An 8231-nucleotide genomic window follows, 5' to 3' on the forward strand; every position below is an offset into this window, starting at 1 on the left:
AAGTCCATTTTCCAAAAGTAGAATTATCATATCCCTCTTAAAAATTATGTGCAGAGCTCTAGAATTATCTGCAAATTCTTACTTTAAAATGTTTTAGAGACTCATAACTTTTGCAACTTGAATATAGTTCAGAAAATGATGCACTAAACCTGAGCAGGAAAGTATTGCAATTAAAGTATATCTTCAATTTGCTAAGTACCAATTATATTACTCAAACATATAGTATTAAACATATTGGGCATAATAGTAAAATCTATGAAGTTTTCCATCTGGCCACAAATTAATAAATATCTGCCTTCTGCATTGAAACAAGACTGCAGAAGAACTAGGGTTAAGAAACAACAATAAGATATAGTTATGAACTGTGTTTATCTTAGAGAAATATACATTTTATATTTTGAATGAGAGAAAGATATTTTAATTTATCCTACTGGGCGTTCTCCTTTCTACACTGCTGAGTATGAATTAATTCTAGAGGCCAAATACAACCCTTAGTGAGCATTAGAGCGTGATTGAAAGCTGACTTGGTGTGCCTGTCTACAGTAAGACTTTTCTCCGGTGTAATATCAAATTTAAACTAATAGCCATTCATGACTCTCTGGATAATCAGGAACTGAATGCCTGCATTTCAAAGATGGCAAATAGGCCTACTAGTGCCATCACAATGTTCCCATACCATTTGTGAGTGCACCTCCTCCACCTTCCCACCTCCACACCACTCCTACTTCAAGAGTTGGTGGTCACAGGTAGAAACAAGATAGTGTCCTGCTAACATACTCCACCCAATTCCTCTGCAACAGAGACCCAGAAAAATTTGGTGAAACAGGTACAGATAATGATCCTGGAACTCTGAGTATCAAATGAGAGAATAAATAATTAGACTGAGCACTTATTGAATAGGGAAATGGAGTGAGTACAGTGACAGGGGAGAGTGAGGAAGCCAGGAACTGATGATATGTGGCCATTTTAAGACACAGAGCCATCATATGCAGACAAGAAGCCAACTTCACAAAATCCTCATGGCAATAGAGACACAATATAGACAGATGTGGAGGAAATCAAGGATAACATTAACTCTCCACTGGTCAGCCATATCTGCTGCAAGGATCATCTCACTAAACAGGGGAGTACCATGACCAGCTCCTGTACCACTTAGTTGACAATAGACAGTGGCCAATACCTGGTTATCCCAGCTGCAGCTCTTCTTCACAACAAAGAGAGGCCCCTGCCCACATTCTCACCAGTTATTTCACCTACCAGGAGACAACTGGGGAATGCCCTAGTTCTGTCAAGTTAACAGGCAAATAAACATGCCTGGCCCACCCAACTGGACATATAGGAAAAAGAAAAGAAAAACACCAAGGTGAAGTAAACCAACACATAAATAACAGCTAAAACCAACAACTTCAAAATGTCTCAAAGACAACAAACAACCTAATTTCAAACAAAGAAACAGGATATGACCAAAATGAAGAACTGGGAGATCTCCCAAGGAAGACTAGGTAATAATACCTGATAAGAAATTCAAAACATATCCCTGTATAGGAAGTACCAAAAGTACACAGAAATCATAAACAAAAGGAAGAAAAAGACAGACAATACCTTTGAAGAATTCAGGAAAAAAATACAAGAGCATAATGACAAAATAAGCAGACAATTAGAAATCAAACAAAAATAACAATTAGAAATCCAGAAGATTAACACTAAAATTATGGAGCTAAATAACACATTGAAAGGACAAAAAAGTAGAATTGAATTGTCTGAAGAATGGACTAGCCATCCCTTGACATCAACTTGTTTGAGGAAAAATCAGGAAAAAAAAAAAGAATGAAGAAAACCTAAGAGTTATATAGTGTGATATCAAAGGAAATTACATACATCTGTTTGGAATTCCAGAACAAAAAGAGGAGAAAAAAAAAAAAAAGACAGAAAATTGTTGAAGACTTGCTAGCAGAAAATTCCCCAGTATCATGAAAATTAACTCACTGCCTTTGAGTAGATTTCAACTCATAGCCACCCCTCCTTGGGTTTCCAAGGTGATATCACTATAGAAGTAGATTGCCCAACCTTCTTTCCGATGAGTGGCTGGTGGGTTTGAATTGCCAGCCTTCTTGTTAGCAGTTAAATGCCTTAGGCACTACACCACCAGGGCTCCCCCATATCATGAAAGATGAAAAGATATCCATCCAAGAACTCAACAAATCCCACACAGGATAGACCCCAAGAGAAAGTCACCAAGACATATTATAATCTAACTTTCCAAAATCAAAGACAAAGAAAGAATGTTGAGAGCAGCTTGGGAAAAATAAATGTTACTTAGAAAAGGTAACCAGTAAGACAAAGTTCTAATTTCTCAGCAGAAACCATGCAGGTAAGAAATTTCAACAATTTGATATAAAAGAAATGCCAACCAAGAATTTTATATCCATGAAAACTGTCAAATATGAAGATGAAATTAAGACATTCCTAGAGAAACAGAAATTAAGGAAATTTGTAAAAACCAGACCAATCCTTACATAAAATGCTAAAGTTAATCCTTTGGACAAAACACCAACAATGTAAGACAACAACATAAGACTAAGACACATGAAAACACCACACAGAAACCTACCTTGAAGAGAATTCTCAAAACTAAAATAAGCTTACAAAATAGAAAACAGTGAACCAAAGGTGTCAAGCTGTAAAACACGAAAACAAAGCAATAAGAGGGAATAGATGCTATAATAACAGAACTTCCAAATGGAGAGGAAGTCAGGACAATGTTGGTTCAAATTTGGGGAAATAAAAATTTACTACAGGTGACCACAAAGAAAATCAATAAAACTTCTAACTAAAAAAGAATGAAGAAAATCACAAGGACTTAGGAAGACAAAAGTAACAACATGAAGAAAAGGGAAAGCAAACTGATAGCAAAGTGAACTCAGCACAGAAAAACATTTGGAACAAAGAGAGCATCAACAACACAATAAAAAACACAAAAGAATGACAGCAGTAAATTCATACCTATCATTAATTACATTGAATGTGAATGGATTAAATGCAACAATCAAGAGAAAGAGTGGCAGAATGGAGAGGAAAACATGACCTATAAATATAGGGCCTACAAGAGACTCGCCTTAGACACAAAGATAAAAATAAATCAAAAATCAAGAAGTGAAAAAAAATATATCAAGCTAATGGAAACCAAAAACGTGCAGGAGTGGCAATATTAATTTCTGATCAAATAGACTTCAAAGTGAAAACCAGCATAACGAATGAAGAAGGACATTATATAATGATAAAAGACTCAATCCATCAAGAGGACTTAACCTTAATAAATATCTATGCACCCAATGAAAGAGCTCCAAAGTATGTAAAGAAACATTAATTGAACTGAAAGGAGAAATACACAATTCTACAATAGTAGTAGGAGACTTTAACATACCAATTTCGATGGAGGGACAGAACAACTAGAAAAAAATACTCAACAAACATACAGAAGGTCTCAACAACACAATCAACACAACAAGTGCATAGACATATATAGAACACCCTACCTAACAAAAATTTAGTATATTTTATTTTATAGTTTATGTGTGTCTGTCTCAAGAATAGACCATACGTTAGAACACAAAACAGGCCTCAATAAATTTTAAAACACCAAAATACTACAAAGCGTCTTCTCAGATCACAACTCTATAAAATTAATAAAAGAAAATTAATAAAAAGAAATCAATAAAAGGAAGATTAGGGGAAAAAATCAAATACACGGAATGTGAATAACACCCTGTTCATAAACTACTGGGTAACAGAAGAAATAATGCATAAAACAAAAAATTCCTAGTCCCCAGTGTTTTATATACTACTTTGGTGAGTAGCAACTGGGGTCTTAAAAGTTTGTGAGTGGCCATCTGAGATGCAGTTATTGGTCCTTCCCTGTCTGGAGCAAAAAAGAGTAAAGAAAATCAAAGATATAGGAAACAGTTAATCCAAAGGACTAATGGAGCACATGGACCCCAGCCTCTATGACCCTGGGATCAGAAGAACCAGATGGTGCCTGGCTACCACTGATGACTGCTCTGAAATGAATCATAATAAGTGGTCCATTTACATACAGTGGGGGAAAATGTGAAACAAAACTCAAAATCATAAAAAAAAAAAAAAAAGATCAGCCTTGTTGGTCTGATGAAGACTGGTGGAACCTCTGAGACTATGACCCTTAGACAGCCTTCCAGCTACAAACTGAACTTAACCTCCATGATTCAACTGGTAACCAAAGGATAGATAGACTTATAAGGTGAACTGTAATATAAGAAGGGTATGCACTCATTAGAACAACCAAATATATGATATCAAGAGGACAGCATTTTCCCAGGGATAGAGGTAAGAAGGCATGAAGTGGTAGAAGGAAAAATAAAGGGAAGGGGTGGGTGCAGGGAACAAGTGGGAAGAATGCTACTACAGTGTAGGGATTTCAGCAAATGTCACAAAATAGAAGAAAAAAAAAATCCTAGAAACAAATGAGAATTAAATATAACTTACCAAAAACCTTTGTGATACAGTGAAACGATACTGAAGTCAATTGATAACAATAAATGCACATATCAAAAAGAAGAAACTACCAAAATCAACACCTTGACCCAACAACTCCAATAAATAGAAAAAGAGCAAGAAAAGAAGTCTACAGTCTCCAGAAGAAAGTAAATAATTAAGATTAATGTATAAATAACGAAAACAATAGAAAAAATCAACAAGACTAGAATATGGTTCTTCAAAAAGATTAACAAAATTGACAAACCACTGCCAAATTTAGCTAAGAAAAAGAAAGAGAGGTTGCAAATAACACGAATAAGATATGAAATGGGGATGTCACAATAGGACCAACTGAAATAAAAATACAATAACTGTTGTTGTTAGGTGCCATCAAATCAGCTCCAACTCATAGTGACCCTTGTACAACAGAACAAAACACTGCCTGGTCCTGTGCCAACCTCACAATCTCTGCTACACCTGAGCCCACCATTACAGCCACTGGGTCAATCCATCTTATTGAGGGCCTTCCCCTTTTTTTCTGACCCTCTACTTTACCAAGCATGATATCCTTCTCCAGGAAATGGTTCCTTCTGACGACATGGCCAAAGTAGGTGAGACAAAGCCTGCCATGTCCAGCAAAACCACACAGGTCATGAAATGAAATGACATGAAAGGATTAATGGTTTTCTTTTTTATTTAAAAGGAACAGGGGCCAAGCAGACGCCCTCCATATTCTGTGAGAGTGACCCCTGATGCCTTTGTTCTACTTTATTTATATGTTTGTACATGATTACATCATCACTCTTGGAATCCATACAATCAGCTTATTCTCTACAAAGTTATTAGTTTTACTCCTCTACATGCTCAAGGACAACAGGTGATTATTAAAACAATCAGAGAAGTCTCCTCAGGAATAAGGAGTGTAAAATGATAAATGTTTACTAGGACCCAGTGACCTAAAGTATGAAACATCCCAATAAGATAAAAACATGGAGAATAACATCTACTTTTAATACTTGATGTTTTGCCTATTAACCATTTAACAGTGAGAGAGACCTTGCCATCTCTTAACTGTAATTAGAACATGTGCCTTGCAATTGTGTTCTTTTGGGGGTCTTTTTCTTGGTCTCTAACAAAAGTCTGTCCATTCACACTTCCAAGGAACATTCTGGTTGTGTTTCTTCCAGAATAGATTCATTAGCTCTTCTGGCAGTCCAAGGTACTTTCATTGTTCTTCACCAACACCACAACGCAACATCATCAACTCTTCTTCGGCCTTCCTTATTCATTGTTCAGCTTTCACATGCATATAAGGGGATTGAAAATACCATAGCTTGTGTTAAGCCCATCTTACTATTCAAAGAAATATCTTTGCTCTTCAGAACTTTAAAGAGGTCTTTTGCAGCAGATTTGCCCAGTGCAATACATTGTCTGATTTCTTGACTGCTGCTTCCATTGGTGTTGATTGTAGGACCAAGCAATACGAAATCTTTGAAAACTTCAATCTTTTTTCCATTTATCATGACGCTGCTTATTGGTCCAGGTGTGAGGATTTTTGTTTTCTTTTTTAAGGTGTAACCCATACTGCAGACTGTAGTCTTTAATCTTCATCACCAAGTGCTTGAAATCATTCTCACTTTCAGCAAGCAAAGTTGTGTTGTCTGTATATTAAAGATTGTTAATGAGTCCTCCTCCAATCTTGATGCCATGTTCTTCTTCATATAGTCCAACTTCACTTGTTATCTGCTCAGCACAGAGATTGAATAAGTATGGTGAAAGAATACAACCCTGATGCACTCCCTTCCTGATAGTAAGCCATGCAGTATCCCTGTGTTCTGTTCAAACAACAGACTCCTGGTCTATGTATAGATTCCTCATGAGCACAATTAAGTCTTCTGGAATTCCCATTCTTCTCAGTTCTATCCATAATTTGTTATGATCAACACAATCAAATGCTTTTGCATAGTCATCAAACACAAGTAAACATCTTCCTGGTATTCTTTGCTTTCAGCCAAAATCCATCTGACATCAGGAATGATATCCCTTGTTCAACGTCCTCTTCTGAATCCAGCTTGCAGTTCTGCAAGTTATCTGTAAATATAGTGCCACAACCATTTTTTAATTATCTTCAGCAAGATTTTACTTGCATGTGATATTAGTGATACTGTTTGATAATTTCCACATTCTGTGGGACCACCTTTCTCTGAAATGAGTATAAATATGAATCTCTTCCAGTCAGTTGGCCAGGTAGTTCTCTTACAAACTTCTTGGCACAGATAAATAAGTGCCTCCAGCACTGCATCTGTTTGTTGAAACAGCTCAATGGGTATTCCATCAATTTCTGGAGCCTTATTCTTTGCCAATTCCTTCAATGCAGCTTCAACTTCTTCCTTCAATACCATTGGTTCTTGATCATTTGCCACCTCCTCAAATGGATGTACAATTGACCAATTCTTTTTGGTACAGTGACTCTGTGTATTCATTCCATCTTTTTTTTTTTTGATGTTTCCTACATCATTTAATATTTTGCCTATAGAATCCTTCAATGTTGCAACTTGAGGCTTAAATTTTTTCTTCAATTCTTTCAGCTGGAGAAATGCCAAGTGCATTCTTCACTTTTGGCTCCAGATTTTTGCACATTTCATTATAATAATTGACTTTGTCTTCTTGAGCTTCTGTTTGAAATCTGCTGTCTGTCAGTTTGTCATATGTGGTGGCTTGCATGTTGCTGTAACACTGGAGGCTATACTACCAGTATTTCAAATACCAACAGGGTCACCCATGGTGGACAGGTTTCAGCAGAGCTTCCAGGCTAAGACAGACTCAGAACAAGGAAGAGGCCATCCACTTCTCAAAGAATTGGCTAGTGAAAACCTTATGAATAGCAGTGAAATACCATCTGTTATATTACTGGAAAACTTTACGAATATGAAATATTGTCAGATACAGTGTTGGAAGATGCGCTCCTCAAGTTGGAAGGCACTCAGAACACAACTGGGGAAGAGCTGCCTCCTCAGAGTAGAGCCAACCTTAATGATGTGGGTAGAATTAAGCTTTTGGGACCTCCATTTGCTGATGTGACGTGGCTAAAAATGAGAAGAAGCTACAAACAACCATTAATAATCAAAACATGGAATGTATGAAGTATGAATCTAGGAAAATTGGAAACTGTCAAAAATGAAATAGAACACATCAAGATCAATATCCTAGGCATTAGTGAGCTGAAATTGACTGGTTTTAGCCATTTCTGATCAGACAATCATATGATGTACTATGCTGAGAATGAGAAATTGAAGAAGAATAGTGTGGCATTCATCATCACAAAGAATGTTTCAAGATCTATCTGGAAGTACAGTGCTGTCAGTGATAGGATGATACCATATACCTACAAGGAAGACCAGTTAATACTCACTCACTGCCATGGAGTTGATTTTGATTCATAGTGACCCTACCTTGGGTTTCTGAGGTGGTATCATTACAGACATAGATTGCTCAACCATCCTTCTGAGGAGTAGCTGGTGAGCTTGAACTGCCACCCTTCTGGTTAGCAGTCAAATGCTTTAGGCACTACACCACCAGAGCTCCTCAGTTAATACTGTTGTTGTTGTTATGTGCAGTCAAGTCGGACCCAACTCATAGCGATGCCTCCTTGGGTTTCTGAGGCAGTATCACTACAGAAGTAGATTGCCCCATCTTCCTTCCGAGGAGTGGCTGGTGGG

Source organism: Orycteropus afer, unplaced genomic scaffold (assembly GCF_000298275.1).
Source record: "Orycteropus afer afer isolate SDZICR_OR568_19922 unplaced genomic scaffold, OryAfe1.0 scaffold00901, whole genome shotgun sequence".
NCBI lineage: Eukaryota > Metazoa > Chordata > Mammalia > Tubulidentata > Orycteropodidae > Orycteropus > Orycteropus afer.